General features: G+C 44.4%; 2 pseudogenes; both read left to right on the forward strand.

Moving 5' to 3' along the window:
* Positions 1–7,574: 7,574 nt before the first annotated feature.
* On the forward strand, positions 7,575–8,437 carry LOC119923967 (annotated as a pseudogene).
* An 8,489-nt stretch (positions 8,438–16,926) lies between these two features.
* LOC119923968 lies at positions 16,927–18,224 on the forward strand (annotated as a pseudogene).
* The last annotated feature ends 1,049 nt before the right edge of the window (positions 18,225–19,273 follow it).

Raw genomic sequence — 19,273 nt, forward strand, 5'->3', positions numbered from 1 at the left:
TGTCTGTCTCCCCTTCTAGACTGTAAGTTCATTGTAATGTGTCTGTTTCTTGTATTACTGTACTCTTCCAAGCCCTTAGTTTAGTGCTTTGCACAAAGTGCTCAGTAAATATGACTGAATGTATGAATAAATGAATGATTGAATGAACATGGGTTCCTCAAGCTACACAATCACCTCCCCAAGAGTTGAGGGTGAAACTTAATTCAGGGAGAGGGTGGGGTTGAGGGAGGAGAAGAAAGAGGAAGAGATAAAAGGGTGGCAGAGGGGAAAGTAGAGGGAAAGGAGAAGCACAGGGAGTAGGGGAAGAAAATGGTCTGCAGGATAAGACACAGATGTTGACATGTTTCTCCATGGGCATCTCTGATGGCCAATTAACACCAGCTAATTAAGAAGCGAGATTTGGGATCATCTTGTCTAAGATTGATGAGCAACTTGCTGGGGAATCTTAGTATTTCCAGATATGTCCCTGTCCAAGGGTCAGAGTGGGTTAGTGCTCAGCGATTCACTCACTGACACAGACACATATCCCAAAGACACAAACACACTAATCACTCCCTGAGGGAGTGGAGAGATGAGGAAATCTGCTGATAAATGCTGCCTCAGTCTTGTCCTGAAAGAGTCTCATTGTCCACAAGCTGCTCTCCCAGACTGAATTCACAAATTGTGCAGGTAAGACAAAACGGCAGAATGACATTTTAGAAAGGTGACCCAGGCAACAGAGTGAAGTATGGATTAGAGTAGGGAGAGCATGGAATAATTCCTTATTCCAAGTGAAGAGGATGATAATGTATCAGTCTCTTCACTGGTCTCCCTGCTGCCTATGCAACACACACACGCACGCACGCACACACACACACACACACACACACACACGCGCGCGTGCACGCGCGTGCACGCGCACATGCACGCGCACACACACACACACACAAACATGCACACGCATACCTGTCTTTGGTATTCGAAGGAGATGACAATGATGGTGCTATTCAGGCTTTGGTGTGTGAATGAGTGTGAAAAATTGAAGAAAGCAAGGAATCAAGGACAATACCAAGGTCTTGAGTACGATGGGATGCTGATGGAAAGTTAGGAGGACAGAATATAAACGGAAAGATGAGGAGTTCGGTTTTGGAGATGGTGAGCTGAGTTGTCAGTGGAATATGCATGTGGAAATGCCTTGGAGGGAGGGGAAAATGTGAAATTGCAGAGAAGGAGGGAGGTCGGGATTGGGGAAATAGGATTGGGAGAAATCCTTGTGGAAACTCCAATTCTGGGTAGGCACTAGTCTCTGTCATGTCCTAAGGCAAAGAATTGGCTTCTTTGATAATAATAATTATGATATCCGTTAAGCACTTACTATATGCCAAGCACTGTTCTAAGCACTGAGGGGGAATACAAGGTTATCAGGTTGTCCCACCTGGGGCTCACAGTCTTAATTACAATTTTGCAGATGAGGTAACTGAGGAACAGAGAAGTTAAGTAATAATAATAATGACATTTATTAAGTGCTTACTATGTGTAAAGCACTGTTCTAAGTGCTGACTTAGAACAGTGACTAAGTGACTTGCCTAAAGTCACACAGCTGCCAAGTGGTGGGGCTGGGATTAAAACCCATGACCTCTGACTCCCACGCCCGTGTTCTTTCCACACTGCTTCTCTACAGTAATAATAATTATGGTATTTTCTATGTGCTTACAATGTGCCAAGCACTGTTCTAAGCACTGGGGTAGATACAAGGTAATCAGGTTGTCCCATGTGGTGCTCACATTTTTAATCCCCATTTTACAGATGAGGTAACTGAGGCATAGAGAAGTTAAGTGACTTGTCCAAGGTCACACAGCAGACAAGTGACGGAGCTGGGATCCATAACTTTTTGGCTCCCAGGCCCGTGGGTTGGACTACAGGCTCCTATCATGGGAAAGGACTATTATCTATGAGAAGCAGTGTGGCTCATTGGAAAGAGCCCGGGCTTTGGAGTCAGAGGTCATGGGTTCAAATCCCGGCTCCGCCAATTGTCAGCTATATGACTTTGGGCGAGTCACTTCACTTCTCTGTGCCTCAGTTCCCTCATCTGTAAAATGGGGGTTAAGACTGTAAACCCCCCGGGGGACAATCTGATCACCTTGTAACCTCCCCAGCGCTTAGAACAGTGCTTTGCACATAGTAAGCGCTTAATAAATGTCACTATTATTATTATCTATTTCTGGATATTGTTTTTATTTTTATATTTAAGAGTACTCTTCTACGCACTGGGGTAGATACAAGTTAATCAGATTGGACAGAGCTCTTGCCTCACATGGTTTGTAAATAGGAAGGAGAATAGGAATATTTAATCCCCATTTTACAGATGAGGAAAATGAGATCCAGGGAGGTAAGATTGACTTGCTTAAGGTCACCCGGTAGGCATGTGCCAAAGCTGGGTCTAGAACCTAGGTCTTCTGACTCCCAGAGCCGGGCCCTTCTAACTAGACCAAGGTGATAATAATGATGATATTTGTTAAGTGGTTACTATGCTCGAACCTCAAAAGCAGAAACAAGATAATTTTTCATGGTATTCGTTAAGCACTTACTATGTATCAAACCCAGTTCTAAGTGGTGGGGTCGGTAAAAATCAGTTAGGCCAGACATCATCCCTCCGTAGCATGGGGCTCACAGTTTAGCTAGAAGGGAGAATGGATATTGAATCCCCTTTTCACAAATGAGAAAACTGAGACACAGTGAAGTTACGTGACTTGCCCAAGGTCACACAGCAGGCAATTGCAGGCCCGAGTTTAGAACCCAGGTCCTCTAACTTGCAAACCCGTGCTCTTTCTCCTAGCCCACACTGCTTCTCTGATCAGACTCACATAGTCTCTGTCCCCTATTGAGGCACATAATCTGAGAGGGAGATCAGAGAGCTTGTTCCCATTTAACAGGAGAGGAAACTAAAACACAGGGAGATGCAGTGACCTGTCCAAGATCCCACAACGGATAGCTAGGAGAACCTATTTCTCCTGACTCGTAATCCCATTATCACTCCATATGGGAAATTTCCATCCATCCTTCCTGAGGGAGGCAGTCCTGGTGGTGGTCAGGTGTCCACCGTTCTCACAGTGGCCAAAGTTAGCCCATGAATACCCACTGCTACCATGGATCTCCGGGGCCAGGGAATTAGGTGGGGATAAAGCAGTCTGTTCCCTGACAGCCAGAAATGCTGGAACTGGAGGTCAAAGGTGATGAGGTGAGTAGGACAACATTAGCATCAGCCAACAATATGAGGGAGGTAATAATGGAATTACTATTATTGTTGTAGTTGTTACTGTTCTTAGATGCCTACTTTAAGCCAAACACCATTCTAAGCACTGTGATAGATACAAGATACCCGGGTTGGACACAATCTCAGTACCATAAAGTGTTCACTGTCTAATAAGAGTGAGAACAGGCATTTACTTCACATTTTACAGAAAGAAAATTGAGACAGTTTCATAGAGAGGAAACTGAGACGCAGAGAGGAAACTGAGACACAGCGAAGTTAAGTGATTTGCCCAAGGTCCTACAGGAGACAAGCGACGGAATTGGGATCAGGTAAATCCCCACTCCCTGCACCTGGCTTTACTAGTTCTCTTCACATGCCTTTCCCTCTCTTCCCCTTAAACCTTCAAACCCTCTGCTCTATCCTTTGACTTTCTCACTTGGTTTCCCTCTCCTGCTTCCTGCTCTTTACCTTCTATCTCCTTGTACTTCCTGTTTTTTTTTGACGGTCCCTTCTCTCTTTTTTCCTGCCCCTTCTCTCTTTCTCTACCTGTCCCTTCTCCATTTCTCCCCATCTCTTCTTTATTTCCCTGCTCCTTCTCTCTTTCTCCTCCAGCCCCTCTCCTAATCCTACCTTCCTTTGTCCCCTGGTGTCATATCCCTTTTTCCCTTAGTTCCTTCTCCCTCCCCCCACACCCCTTAGTCCTTTCTCCCCTTTTCCCTTTTCCCTTTCCTCTCTCCTTTTTCTTTTTATCCGCCCCTTCCCACCCACCCTCCACACAGTCCCTTTCACTCTTTCTGGCCTCATTCCTTGGCCAACTACTGCCAGTGATGTCCTACCCAGTCCTGAACCACCTTTGATGCCAATCTCTACCACTGCTGGCCTGTCTGGGGCCAGACTGCCTCATCCCCAGATTATTACCCGGGTTTGGGACCAGGGGGTGCTGCAGGTACTGATGGATGAGCATCAGCCTCTGGGGGAATAATGAAAGCAGCTTGGCATAGTGGATAGAACACAGACCTGAGAGTCAGAATGTCATGGGTTCTAATTCTGGCTCTACCACTGGTCTGCTGTGTGGCCTTGGGCAAGTCAATTCTCTTCTCAGAGCCTCAGTTACTTCATCTATAAAATGAGGATTGAGACTGTGAGCTCTATGTGGGACAGGGATTGTGTCCAACCTATTTTGCTTGTATCCACACCAGCGCTTAGTACAGTGCCTGGGACATTGTAAGTGCTGAACTATGTCCTCCAAGTGGCCTTCCCTGCTTCAGCCCTCCTTTCCACTATTTCCACTCTCTTCTGCATCTCCCTGGCTTGCTCCCTTTATTCAATCCCCTTCCCAGCTCCACAGTACTTACGAACATATCTGAAATTTATTTATTTATTTGTTGTCACGTCTGATTCCCCCTCTAGACTGTTAGATCATTTTGGGCAAGGATTATGTCTGTTTATTGTTATTTTGTACTCTCCCAAGCACTTAGTACAGTGCTGTGCACAGAATAAGCCCTAAATAAATATGATTGAATGGATTGAATAAAATACCACAATTATTATTAGATGGCTGACCGGCACTAGCACTGTTTCCTCTAAGGATGGAAATTTCCTTTATGGACTGTTAATGGGACTAGAAGTCAGAAGACAAAAGTTCTGCTAAAAGGAAACAGGAGAGCTTTTCTTGTTCCCCTAAAGCCCACCCTTCTGAGAGCCCTCCCTGAAGGCAACCTCAATGCACATCATGTATCCTTTCTGCCCAGGGCAGGCCCGGTCTCTCCCTTTTTTATTTTAATGGTATTTGTTAAGCTCCTACTATATTCCAAACACTCTAGTAGATACAAGTTAATCTGGTCGGGCACAGTCTCAAGTTGAGAGAGAACAGGTATTGGATCCCCATTTCATTAATAATATACATATATATATATATATAAATGATTGTCATGATTATTTCGATAATTCTTAAGCACTTACTATAGGCCAAGCACTGCTGTAAGTGCTGAAGTAGATACACGTTTATCAGGGTGGCCACAGTCCATGTCCCACATAGGGCTCACAATCTTAATTCCCATTTTACAGGTGCAGTAACTGAGGTGCAGATAAGTTAAATGACTTTCCCAGGGTCACACAGCAAACTAGAGGTGGAGCCAGGAATAGAACCCATGACCTTCTGACTCCTAAGCCCATTTTCTACCCATTAAGCCTTGCTGCCTTTTTACAGAGCAAGGAAGTGGTAGAGCTGGGATTAATGCCCAGGTTCTCTAACTTCCAGGACATGTGCTTTCCATTAGGATATGCTGCTTCCCAAAATGTAACTTTGATCCAAAATGTGGAATGGAATAACATGGAATTGAGATTCCCCCTACCAAGCCATAAACTCCTTGAAGGCAGACTTCTAAATAATTTTATACTCCAAGTTCCTAGTACAGCATTTACTCTGACCAATGTGTTCTCATGTATGTTAACATGAAAACATAGATAGTGACCTGAAATGTCCTCTGATATATTTGTGAAAAGAAAATGTATGCTTGTTATCGTCATACACGCTCCAATTCTCCTTGCAGTGAGCTCTCTCTGACCCTGTTTCTCTGCCTGATGTCCAGAGGTCATCACCCGTGCCACCCTCCCCTCCACCATGGGCCCTGAGAGGTGAGGTGGAGAATGGCCCAGTCTCGATTAGCACACACCGTGGTAACTTTGGGTTTCACAGAATCCAGCATCCTGAAAGGAGAGAGTGAGAGTCCCTACAGGCCTGTTGCCGGATTTTCTTTAAGATTTCCCAGAAAACCTTTGGCATTCTTGCCTCAACCACCCGAATCCAACCTGGAGAGCTCCAGACCTTCCTTGCTGAACTGGGGGCACGTTCCCCTACATTATCTGGAAGATGAAGCCGAACAGGGACTAAGTGGGATCTGGGAATCTTCTGAGTGGCTTGTTTAACCTGTCCACAGGGAAATATGTTTGTCTGGGACCCTTGTGGAAAGTAGTCTTGAAATTAACTGGGCATGCAAATTAATGAATCAGTTTTCTGTCTCTCCCTGCCTCCCTCATTCTCAGTCTCTCTCTACCTCTCACATTCAGGTTCTCCACTTCTTTTTTTTTGTAATTTTCTGAAACTGCCTCCACTTATTTGTCTCTTTGTCTCTGTCTTTCTGTTACTGTCTCTCTACTATACCTCTCTTTGACTCACTTTCTGTAGCTCTGCCTCCCAATCTACCCCCATCTCCAACTCTCTGACTTTGTCACTTTTTCTCTTTCTATGACTCTCTTTGTCTCTCTTTGACTCATTCTGTTTCTTTCTTACCCTGCATCTCTGCTTCACCATCTCCTTCTGCACTCCAACTCTGCTTCCATTTTACTTCTCTGCCTTTTTCTGCCTCTCTTTTTTAAGTTTTTTAAAAAATTTCTATAGTGTTTTTTAAGTGCTAACTATGTGCCAAGCACTGTTCTAAGCACTGGCATAGATCCGTGCTAATCAGGCTGGACAGAGACCATTCCCTCACGGGGTTCACAGTGTTAATACCCATTTTACAGATAAGGGAACAGAGGCACAGAAAAATTGAGTGACATGCACAAGTTCACAAAACAGACAAGTGGCAGAGCCAAAACTGGAACCCAGGTCCTTCTGACTTCCAGGCCTGTGGTTTATCCACTAAACCATGCTGCTTCTGTGCCTCTCTGATTTTCTGTTGTTATGTCTTCTTCTGTCTCTATCTGCTCTGCCTCTACCTTTCTCTCTCTGACTTCCCAAGTGTCCCTGTCTCTCTCTGTCTTTCCATATATCTCTGTTTCTTCCTCTTTATCTCTCTCTACCTCTTCCTCTACCTTAAAATAAGTCAGTCAGTCATTTGTATTTATTGAACAGTTATTGTGTGCAGAGAACTGTACTAGCACTTAGGAGAGTACAACGTAACAATGTAACAGGAATATTCCCTGCTCACAGTGAGCTTACAGTTTAGAGGGAAAGACAGATATTAACATAAATAAATAAACCTCTCCATCTACCTCTATATGCCCTTATCTCTCTGTGTCTTTCTATCCCTTCTTCTGTTTCTCTCTCTCTGACTATACTCTCTCTTTCTCTTTCTATCTCGCTATATCCCCCTTTCCTTTTTCCTCACCCGCCTCTCTGACTTTCTCTGTGTCTTTTTGTCTCTCCCCTGTCTCTCCCTCTGCCTCTGTCTCTCTCAGGCTCCCTCATTCAGTCTAGGTTTCCTACTCTCTCTATGGTTCTCTCATTCCCCAGGTTGTGCTACTGGAAGTCACTTCTGATTCTGAGTGAAGAGAATGGATGCTTCTGAACTGGCCTAAGGGACCTTCTTTCTTTTACAGATTATCACTGGGGTCTCGGGGAATGTGTTCCTCCTCCTGGTTTATACTCACGTGGTCTCCACCGTCCACCAGCTGCATCCTCCAGACCTGATCCTTGCCCATTTGGCCCTGGCCAACACCATGGCCCTTCTCAGCAGAGGGATCCCTGACATTCTGTCAGCTTGGGGGTTGAGGAATTTCCTGGATGACGTTGGATGTAAAATCCTCTTATACATTTATCGAGTGGCCCGGGGTCTGGCCATCTGCACCACCTGCCTCCTGAGTGTCTTCCAGGCCATTACTATCAACCCCGGCACCTCCTGGTTGGCAGGAGTCAAAACCCAATTACCCAAGTGCATCCTCCCCTCCTGCATCTTCTCCTGGATTCTCAATCTGCTGTTTGACTTAACTGCACCGATGTATGTCGTGGGACTTAGGAACAACACCAGCACAAATAGGGTCATCCTCCTGAAATACTGCTCTTCCATCAGTATCAGTGCAGGCACAATCCTGGTCAATGCGGTGGTGCTCTCCCTCCGTGATATGTTCTTCGTGGGGCTTATGAGTGTGGCTAGTGTCTATATGGTGTTTGTCTTGCACAGACACCACCGGCAGGTCCGCCATCTCCATGGGCCTGGCCGCTCCCTCAGGGAGATGCCCGAGGCCAGAGCAGCCAAAAGAGTCATAGCTCTGGTCACCCTTTACATCCTCTTCTATGGACGGGATACAATGACCCTGAGTGTTGTATTAAATATGAAGGAAAACTCCCCTCTGGTTCTTAATAGCAACAACATTATGGCCTTCACTTTCTCAACTGTCAGTCCATTTCTGATTATTCTCAGCAGCAGGAGAGTGAAAATGTTCTGGAAAAGGGATTCTCATATTCCCACCTGGCATCCCTCTTAGAGTATTAGGAAATAGTGCATGCCTGAAGGGAAGCTGGGGCTCCAGGGATCGGGGTAACAGGAGGATCTCAGAGCTGGGTTTGAGGTGTTAGAGATATCCTGTCTTGCAAGTACCATTCTCATGGATACCCAGAGGCCTGGTACTTCCATCTCCGCTGAGGTGGTTTCCATCTGAGTGCGTGTTTGTGACATGGAAGCAGAACTGCCTAGGGGGCTGGTACCCTGTTCCAGGTTTCCCCATGGTCTGTAACTATAATCAATCTCTGATAATTCTAGGGGAAAGGGGAGAGCCCAGGATATGGGGAGCCACCAATGGGGCTGGGGGTAAGTTCAGGTCTGTCAGGGTCTGCCAGAGGTCCCATGATGCATAGATTTTCTTACAAGGACCGGGTCAGGAAGTATGACTTTCTCAGTGCAAACCATCCTCACCAATGCAAATACAAATTCATGCACATGTCATGCTGGAGGTAGGGCATACCTGTCCATGACTGGTGTCTGACCAATGCATATCAAAATGGCAAATAGCTAGAAAATGAGCATGACTTTTTATGGGCACAACATGCAAGTGTGCAAGACATTCGTTCTCAACCACCCAATCATGGATACAATCTCACCACCAGCAGTGGAAATCAGAAGGAACATGACCTAGCAGATAGAACAAGGGCCCTGGCATCAGAAGAACCTGAGTTCTAATCCTGACTTTGCCAGTTGTCTTCTGGGTTACCTTGGGCAAGTCACTTTACTTCTCTGAGCCTCAGTTACCTCATCTACAAAATGTGGTTTAAGACTACAAGCTCTATATGGGACAGTAACTGTGTCCCACCTGATTAACTTGTGTGTACCCCAGAGCTTAGTACAGTGCCTGCCATATGATAAACATTTAACAAATATTATAAAAAAATTTTCAACTAAGGAACAACTGTACTGCCTTTCTTATTATCATTCTTATCCTTACTCATATTCTTATTATCATCATCTTTATTATTTACCGTTATTAGTGTAGTTTGAATAGTAGTTATAATTAAATTGATCGTATTTATTGAACACTCACTTGATGCATTCCATTGTACCATTATTATTATGTTGAAGTTTGTCCCCTTTAGACTGTGAACTCATTGTGTGCAGGGAATGTGTCTGTTTATTGTTATATTGTACTCTCTCAAGCATTTAATACAGCACTGTGCACACATTAATTGCTCAATAAATACAATTGAATGAATAAATAAATGATTACTAGAATCTTGGAAAGTATAGGATAGCAAAGTCACAAATACCAGTCCAATGGTCTACCCGGAGAGACAAGTATAAAAATATAAATCACAGATCATAAGCACCATGAGATCCAGAAACTCCCATTTTTACTCTATTCTGTGTTAGAGTACAAATAGAGTTGGTAAACCTAATCCGTAACCATCATGCACTAATGTCTGGAGGGAAGGCAGACATTTAAAAAAATTACAAACAGGGGAAATATCATAGTTTATGAATATGCACATGATGCTGTGGGGCTGGGAATAAGGTATCAAAACACTTAAAGGATACAGACCTGAGAGCCTAGATGATGCAAAGGATGAGGGACAATAGAATTGGAAGGGCCTCTTGGAGGAGGTATAATTTTGTAAATAGTGATTGAAGTGTTTGAAGATCATGATTTTGAGGATGATGATGATTGATGATTAAAATGATTCATAGTGGAGATCTTGTACTTGCGAGCTACCAAATATCAAGCAGAGTTTTCCCTGTAGTAGTAATAAACGACTTTATTAATCACCTACTAAGTGCTAAGCACTGTACTATGAGCTTGGAAGACCACATTTAGGATGTTCACCAGTTGGTTTTCATGTTATTTAGTACCTATTTTACTAAATTCTGGGATAAATGCAAATTATTGGAATAGCCACAGTCCCTGTGCCATAGAGGACATACAGTCTAATCAATCAGCACAATAAGCATCATTTTTTGAACACTTATTTTGCACAGACCACTGTACTAAGCACTCAGGAGAGTTCAAAAGTTGTAATCCATACTCTCAAGGAACTTTAAGTCTATCCAGGTAGTGGTGGGCAGATAAAAAGTACTTGATAGAAATGAGAAGGAATACTGCTCTGCACATAACTTAATCCTTGAGAAATAGTTATATAAGATAGGTACAAAAGTGTACAGTCTAAGAGGGAGAGAGGGCAGGTGTCACATCTCCATTTTACAGATTAGGAAACCAAGGTTCAGAGAAGCCAAGTGACCTTCTTGAGATCACACAATAGGCCAGTGGCAGAGCTGGGCCTAGGTCCTGATTCTCCAGATTTCCAGTTCCACACTCATTCCTCTGGGCTTTAGAGACAAGGACAGAAGGTAGACAGAGATGAAGCAGGATAACAGTGGATTAAGAATAACTGTAAATTACAGGGCCAACAAATCAACAAAATAAGGTTAATTTTGGAAAGTCAGGGGAAAAGGGGTGACAGCTAAGTACAAGGAACTCTAGGAGACTCAGGCTTTCCAAATATTCTAAAGGTTCCTGCACTAGTCTATGGCCCTAGAGGAGGCTGATCTGGGCAGAAAGCCAGTTTAAGGTGGCTCGGTGCTTCAGAGGACAAAGACTTTTGGAGTGGTTGCCAATTTCTCAGAACTCCCTTCTAAATTCTGACGGGGTCACTCCAACTTGAGAAGACAAAAACTCCTAATGGTAGCTCTTTCCTCTACAGAAAACAGAGCCTCACCAGTGGCTTTAAGACAATCCATCAGTATTTTTTTCCCTCCTACCTATAATAATATTAATGGTATTTCTTAAGTACTTATTATGTACCAAGCACTATTCTAAGCTCTGGGGTAGATATAGGTTAATCGGTTTGGATACAGTCCCTCTCCCATATGGGGTTCACAGTCTTAATCCCTATTTTCTAGATGAGGTAACTGAGGCACAGAGAAGTGAAGTCGCTTGCCCAAAGTCACATAGCAGACAAGTGGCAGAGTGTCTATTCGAACCCAGGTCCTTCTGACTCCTAAACTCGTGCTCCAACCACTAGGTCACCGTGCTTCTCTATCCACTCTCTTCTCCCAGTACACACCAGCTTGCACTTCTCATTCCTCTCAAGCCAACCTAGTCTCCATTTTTCAGTCTCATCTTTCCCGCCACTGACCTCTTGCTCATGTCCTCTCTCCCCCTCAGAACTACCTTTCCCTTCACATCACATTGAGAAGCAGCGTGACTTTTAGTGGAAAGAGCACGGGCTTGGGAGTCCGAGGTCTTGGATTTTAATCCCAGCTCCACCACTTATCAGCTGTGTGACTTGGGGCAAGACACTTACTCTATCCCTCAGTTACTTCATCTGTAAAACAGGAATAAAAACTATAAACTCCACGTGGGACAAACTCATTACCTTGTATCTATCCCAACGTTTAGAACAGTGCTTGGCACATAGTAAGCGCTTAACAAGTACCATCATCATCATCATCATCATCATCATCATCATTATTATGATTATTATTATTATTATCTAGATGACCACATATCTCACTTCCTTTAAAGCCTTACGAAATGTTGGGACGAGTATCAGAGTGCCCTGGGTAGAGTACTATGCTGAGGCACACTTAAAACGACAGATTAAAAAAAGCAAAAGCAGCTCACAAGACTATCAAAGGCAGGATAGTCACCTCTGATGTGTTAATTGGCATCAGGTAATTGCGGGGAGAAAGTTGAGCTCATCTTGTTCCAATTTGGTTGGCAAGAGGGAGCAGAGTTAGAGAATTTCTAGAGATGTCCCAATCTGAATGTCAGAGGGGATTAGAGCTCAATGAGTCGCACAGTGATGCCATCTTTCCCCCCTCCTCCACCCATACACACACTAATCACTCCCTGAGGGAGTGGAGAAATGAGGAAAGCTGCTGACAAATGCTGTCTCGGCCTTGTCCTAACAGAGTCTCACTGTCCATGAGCTTCCCTCCCAGGCTGAATTCACAAGTGATGGGGGTAAGAAAAAATGTCAAATGGCATTTTAGAACGGGGATCCAGGCAATAGATTGAAGTATGGACTGGAGTGTGAAGAGTGTGGAAGAAAGAGGACCAGTGAGGAGGGGGATACTCTAAAAGTCTCCTCACTGGTCTCCCTGCCAGCATATGTATCATGCACACAAACCCACACCACCCCTCACACGCCCCCCCCCCCCCCTCGAATTTTGTCCTTAGTATTTGAAGAAGATATCACTGACTGTGTAATTCATTCATTCATTCATTCGAATTTATTGAGCACTTACTTTGTGCAGAGCTCTGTATTAAGATCTTGGAAGGCACAATTCCACAATAGAGACAATCATGGCCCACACCAGGCTTACAGTCTAGAAGGGGGGAAACAGACATTAAAACAATTTAACAGACATCAATATAAATGAATAGAATTATGGATATATTCACATTAACATAAGTAAATAAGGATCAATATGAATAAATAGCATTGTAGATATATACACATTAAAGCAAGTAAATAGGGATCGATATGAATAAGTAAAATTCATTCATTGGTGTGTAAGTGAGTATGAAAAATCTAAGGGAACAGCCATTGTTCTGGCTGAATTATGCATGCAATCAGTCTGTTAGTGATAATGACTGAGGGATTACTGTGAGCAAAGGACTGTACTAAGCAGCTGGGGTAGTACAATACCATAGAGTTGAGCACGTGAGTCTAGATTCAATTAAGTGCTTGAGACAGCACAATAGAAATCAAGTCACTATAGAGTAATTAGGCAAGACTGTCCCCTGTTGTTTCGTCTTTGTAGTTTGTGGCATCTTAGTCGTTTCTCCATTGCCTCTTACTTTCTTACTGCTGCAAAACTCCCTTCCTGATCACAAGACACTGTGCTGATCTCTCTAGAGCTATTGATTCCCAGCTGGGATTTAGCCTCAGATTTAACCTGAAGCTTTGTTTTATCATGCACTTAAATACTCTCCCCTGCCCTCCTTGCTTACCGTTTTTAATTTCAGCTCTCCAGGCGACATTTTTTTGGGTATCATGCTGCTGACCATTCTTCTCTTGTTCCTACTTCCCCAGAACAACAGTGTTTCAGTGAGCATAGCTTCAAAGCTTAGGAGACTAACTTCATTTCAGGTCTTCATTGCTCATGGTACTGCCTTGTTATCTCATGTTGAGAATATGACTCGGAATGTTGCCTAGGGAAATGCTCCTAATGTCAGAAGTGACATCTATAGGGATAGGGTGTCTACACAGTAGTCTAGCCAGGGTGTGACAAGTGCCTGCACCGGGATGAGGTCCATTTGGATGGTAGGGAGAAAGCAGTTGATCTGGAAAATGTTCTGGAGGAACATCTAATGGGATTTACCCACAGACTGAATATGGGAATGGAAAGAACAAGGAGTCAAGGATGATACCAAGATTTTGGGTAGGATGGTAGTATTGCCAAGTGCAATGGGAAAGTTAGGAAAAGGAGTGGCAATGAGAAGAAAGTTGAGAAGTTTATCTTTGAACACAGAGACCTTGATGTCTAAATGAGACATGCCTGAGGAAATGATTTGGAGGAAGGGGGAAATCCAAGATGGTAGAGGAAGAGAGAGGTTGGGTTAGGTGGGAGGGACAGGATTGGGAGAAATCCTTGTGGAAACTCCAATTCTAAGGGGGCATCGTACTCCAACAGATCCTGAGGCAAAGGATAGGCTTCAACTGTGTTGGAACCCAGGCTCCCATTCATGTAAGGGGCTATTATCTATTTCTAAATACCATTCTTATTCTTATTTTTTCTTATCATTATTTTTATTCTTTTAATGATATTTGTTAATCATTTACTACGAGTCAAGCCCTGTTCCCACATCTCCGGCAGCTCCTCTCCCACATGGGGCTCACATTCTAAGTAAGAGGGAGAACAGGCATCTCATCTACATTTTATAGACTAGACAGCCGAGGTGTGGAAAAGTTGAGTGATTTCCCTAATACCCCCATAGCAGGCATTTGACATAGCTGGACTGGAACCCATGTTCTCTGATTCCCAGGTCCAGGCTATTTCCTCTTGGTCATGCTGCTTCCACACTAGATTTCTAACTATTTTCATGTTGGATGGAGCAGTCGGACAAAGCAGAAAGAGGTCCACAAATCTGGGGTATACAGCATCCGGATAACCCTCTTTAGATGGGAGGGTCATCCTATTTGGAGTTCTATGTTGGCACTAAAGGAAGAGCCTAAATGAGCCCCATTTCAGGCCAGCAAGGCTAGGGAGAATCCTCTGTTCATAGCGTGATGATAATCATAACAATGATATAGTAATAATAATAAAGCCCCCAGTTGGCTCAGCCCCTAGTGTTAACCCAAGCTGCTGTCAGTCAATGGTATTTATTGAGTGTTCACTGTTGTCACTTGAAGTATCTCACGCTGTCCTCTTTCAGCATCTCTGTGCCATTGCATTTATGACTCCCACGTGGCAGATGAGCAGATTGAGGTCCAGAGAGTTGGAGTGACTTGCCTAAGGTCACCCAGCAAGCACGTGGAAGTACTCAGACAAGAATCTGGGTTTTCTGATTCCCAGACCTGGGCCCTTTCCACTAGACCATGGGACTATTAAGGATATTATTTATTAAGTGGTTACTATGCAACAACCTCTGGGGTAGAAGCGAGATAATCAGATTGAACACAGTCCCTGTCCCCTTTTGGGGCTCAGAGTCTAAGAGGGAAAGAGATGAGGGATCTTATCCCCATTGAACAGGAGAGTTAATTGAGGCACAGAGAGATTTAATGATCTATCCAAGATTTCAAAGCGGGTAACTAACAGAAGTTGGGTCTTCTGACTTCTAGTCTCGTTATTGGTCCCTGTGAGAAATTTCCATCTACCCCTGGTGCTGGCCGGGTGTCCACCATTCCCCCATTGACCAATGTTCATGCATCAGCACCTGCAGCTCCCCTGGACCGTCAGGTCAGGGGAAAAATCTGGGGATGAGACAATCTAGTACCAGAGAGCCAACAGTGGCGGAGATGAGTGTCAAAAGAGGTGAAAGATTGCATAGAAAATCACTGACATCATTCATTCATTCAATTCATTCATTCAATCAATCGTATTTATTGAGTGCTTACTGTGTACAGAACACTGTATTAAACACTTGGGAAGTACAAGTCGGCAACATATAGAAAGTCCCTGCACAACAAGGGGCTCACAGTCTAGAAGGGGAAGACAGACAAAACAAAACAAGTAAACAGGTGACAATACTCTCAGACTAAATAGAATTATAGCAATATGCACATCATTCATAAAATAAATAGAGTAGTAAATATGTACAATTAAATAAATAGAGTAATAAACATGTACAAGTATATACAAGTGTTGTGCGGAGGAGAAGGGGGCTAGGCAGAGGGAGGGAGGGGGGCGATTGGGAGGGGAGGAGGAGAGGAAAAAGGGGGCTCAGTCTGGGAAGGCCTCCTGGAGGAAATGAGATCTCAGTAAGGTTTTAAAGGGAGGAAGAGAGCTAGTTTGGTGAATGTGCAAAGGGAGGGCATTCCAGGCCAGGGGTAGAACACGGGCCGGGGGTCGACGGCAGGACAGGTGAGAACGAGGCACAGTGAGGAGGTTAGCAGCAGAGGAGTGGAGTGTGCGGGCTGGGCTGTAGGAGAGAAGAGAGGTGAGGTAGGAGCGGGTGAGGTGATGGAGAGCCTTGAAGCCGAGAGTGAGGAGCTTTTGCTTGATTTGTAGGTTGGCAGGCAATCACTGGAGATTTTCGAGGAGGGGAGTGACATGCCCAAAGCCTTTCTGTACAAAGATAATCCGGGCAGCAGAGTGAAGTATAGACTGAAGCAGGGAGAGACAGGAGAATGGGAGATCAGAAAGGAGGCTGATGCAGTAATTCAGTCGGGATAGGAACAGAGATTGAATCAGTAAGGTAGTGGTTTTCTCTCTCGGCCTCTTCCTCTCCCTTGCAGTCAGTCAGTCTCTTACTTCCCATCTCTCCCATCTCTGTCTTTCCATTTCCATCTGTTGCTCTCTCCTTTTCTCTCTCTGCCTCTTCCTCTCCCTTACAATCAGTCAATTTTATTTATTGAGCACTTACTGGGTGCAGAGCACTGTACTAAGCGCTTGGGCGAGGACATTATAGCACAATGTCCCTGCCCACAACAAGGTTTCTATCTAGAAGCCTCTAGATTGTCATTGAAATCTCTCCCTCTCCCTCTCTCTGTCTCTGCCCCATCTCATTGTCTATCCCTGTGTCTTTCCATTTCTTCTTCTGTTTCTCTCTCTGTCTCTCTCTGTCTATACCTCTCTCTTTCTCTTCCTATATCCCTTTTTCTATTTGTCTCAGCCCCTCTCCCTCTGACTCTCTCGGTGTCTTTCTATCTCCCCCTCTCTCTTTCTCTTTGTCCCTCTGCCTCTGTTTCTCTATAACTTTCTCATTCAGTCTAGGAGTCTCTCTCTCTCTCTCTCTCTCTCTCTCTCTCTCTCTCTCTCTCCTCTGTTTATTTCATCCCCAGGTTATGCTACTGGAGGTCTCTTCTGTCACTGTGGAGAATGAATGCCAGTGAGCTTGTCTATTAGATCCTCTTTCTGTTACAGATTGTCTTTGGGGTCTCAGGGAATGTATTCCTCCTTTAGGTTTATGCCCACGTGGTTTGCACCACCCATCAGCTGAATCCTCTAGACCTGATCCTCGCACATCTGGCCAGGGCCAATGCCATGGCCCTTCTCAGCTGGGGATTGAGCCCCCCTTTTCCTCTCCTCCTCCCCATCCGCCCCTCCCCCCCCCTCGCCCTACCTCCTTCCCCTCCCGACAGCAATGGTATATATTTGTATAGATATATTACTCTATTTATTTTACTTGTACATATTTACTATTCTATTAATTTTGTTAATGATATGCATATAGCTTTAATTATATTTCTTCTGATGATTTTGACACCTGTCTTCATGTTTTGTTTTGTTGTCTGTCTCCCTCTTCTAGACTGTGAGCCCACTGTTGGGTAGGGACAGTCTCTATATGTTGCCGACTTGTACTTCCCAAGCGCTTAGTACAGTGCTCTGCACACAGTAAGCGCTCAATAAATATGATTGAGTGAATGAATGAATGAATACCTGAAATTCTGTCAGCTTGGGGGCTGAAGAATTTCCTGGATGACATTGGTTGCAAAATCCTCTTATACATTTATCGAGGGGCCCGGGGTCTTGTCATCTGCACCACTTGCCTCCTGAGTGTCTTCCAGGCCATCACCATCAAGCCTGGCATCTCCCAGTGGGCAGGAGCCAAAACCCAATTACCCAAGTGCATCCTCCCCTCCTGCCTCTTCTTCTGGGTCCTTAATGTGCTGTTTGACATGACTACACCGAGGGGTGTCACAGGACCTGGTAACCGCACCAGCATAAATAAGGTTTTCCTCCTGAAATACTGCTCTTCCATCAGCATCAGTGCAGACACAACTCTGGTCAATGCAGTGGTGCTCTCCCCCCGTGATATGTTCTTCATGGGACTCATGAGTGCGGCCAGTGGCTGCATGGTGTTTGTCCTGCATAGACACCACTGGCAGGTCCAACACCTCCATGGGCCTGGATGCTCCTGCAGAGGTTTGCCAGAGGTCAGAGCAGCAAAGAAAATAATTGCCCTGGTCACCCTCTACATCCTCTTCTATGGACGGAACACCATCTCCCTGAGCTTTTTATTAAATATGAAGATAACCTACCCTCTCATTCTTAATAGCAACATTATGTCCTTCACTTTTTCAGCTGTCAGTCCATTTCTGATAATCCTCAGCAACAGGAGGTTGAGAATGTTCTGGATAAAGGATTCTAATATTCCCAACTGGGATCCCTCTTAAAGTCTTGGAAAATTCATTCATTCATTCATTCATTCAATCATATTTATTGAGCACTTACTGTGTTCAGAGCACTGTACTAAGCGCTTGGGAAGTCCAAGTTGGCAACATATAGAGACGGTCCCTACCCAAAAGTGGGCTCACAGTCTAGAAGTGGGCTCATTTGTTAAACACTTGCTATGTAATAATAATAATGGGGAGCAGGGGATCCAGGGATCTGGGGAACAGGACAGTATTGGAACTGGGCTTGAGAAGTTAGAGACACCTTGTTCTGCAAGTATTATTCTTCTGTATATCCAAAGGCCTTGTACCTACATCTCCACTGAGCTGGCTTCCATGTCTGTATGTGTTTGTGACATGGAAGCAGAACTGCCTGGGGTCCTGGTAACCTGCTCCAAGTTTCCCCATGGTCAGTAAAACCAAACAATCCCTGATAATTATGAGTTATTGGTTTGGGGAAGGGGGAGGGCCAAGGACAGGGGGAGCCACCAATGGAGCTGGGGTAATTTCAGGTCTTTCAGAGTCTGCCAGCATTCCCATAATGCATGGCTTTACTTACAACTGGCAGGGCAGTGAATGCTAATATCTAAATGCAAACCATCACCACTAGTGCAAATGCAAATTCATGTACATGTACTGCTGGAGGCAGGGTATGCCTCCCCATGACTGGTGTCTGAACAGTGCTCATTAAAATGACAAAGAGCCAGAAAATGTACATGACTGAGTTTTTATGGGCAACAGTGCACAGGTATGGTAGAAATACACCCTCAACACAATCTTGGATACAATCTTACCACCAGAAGTGGAAATGAGAAAGGGCATGGCCTAGTTGATAGGGCACAGGCCTTGGAGTCAGGAGGACCTGTGTTCTGCCACTTTTAGCCATTCATTCAATCTTATTTATTGAGAGCTTACTGGGTACAAATCACATTACTGAGCACATGGGAGAAAACAATATAACAACCAATAGACACACGCTGGATGACCTTGGGCAAGTCATTTTACTTCTTTGAGCCCCATTTACCTCAGCCACAAAATGGGGTTTAAGACTA

This window comes from Tachyglossus aculeatus, unplaced genomic scaffold, assembly GCF_015852505.1.
Source record: "Tachyglossus aculeatus isolate mTacAcu1 unplaced genomic scaffold, mTacAcu1.pri scaffold_75_arrow_ctg1, whole genome shotgun sequence".
NCBI classification, from domain to species: Eukaryota; Metazoa; Chordata; class Mammalia; order Monotremata; family Tachyglossidae; genus Tachyglossus; species Tachyglossus aculeatus.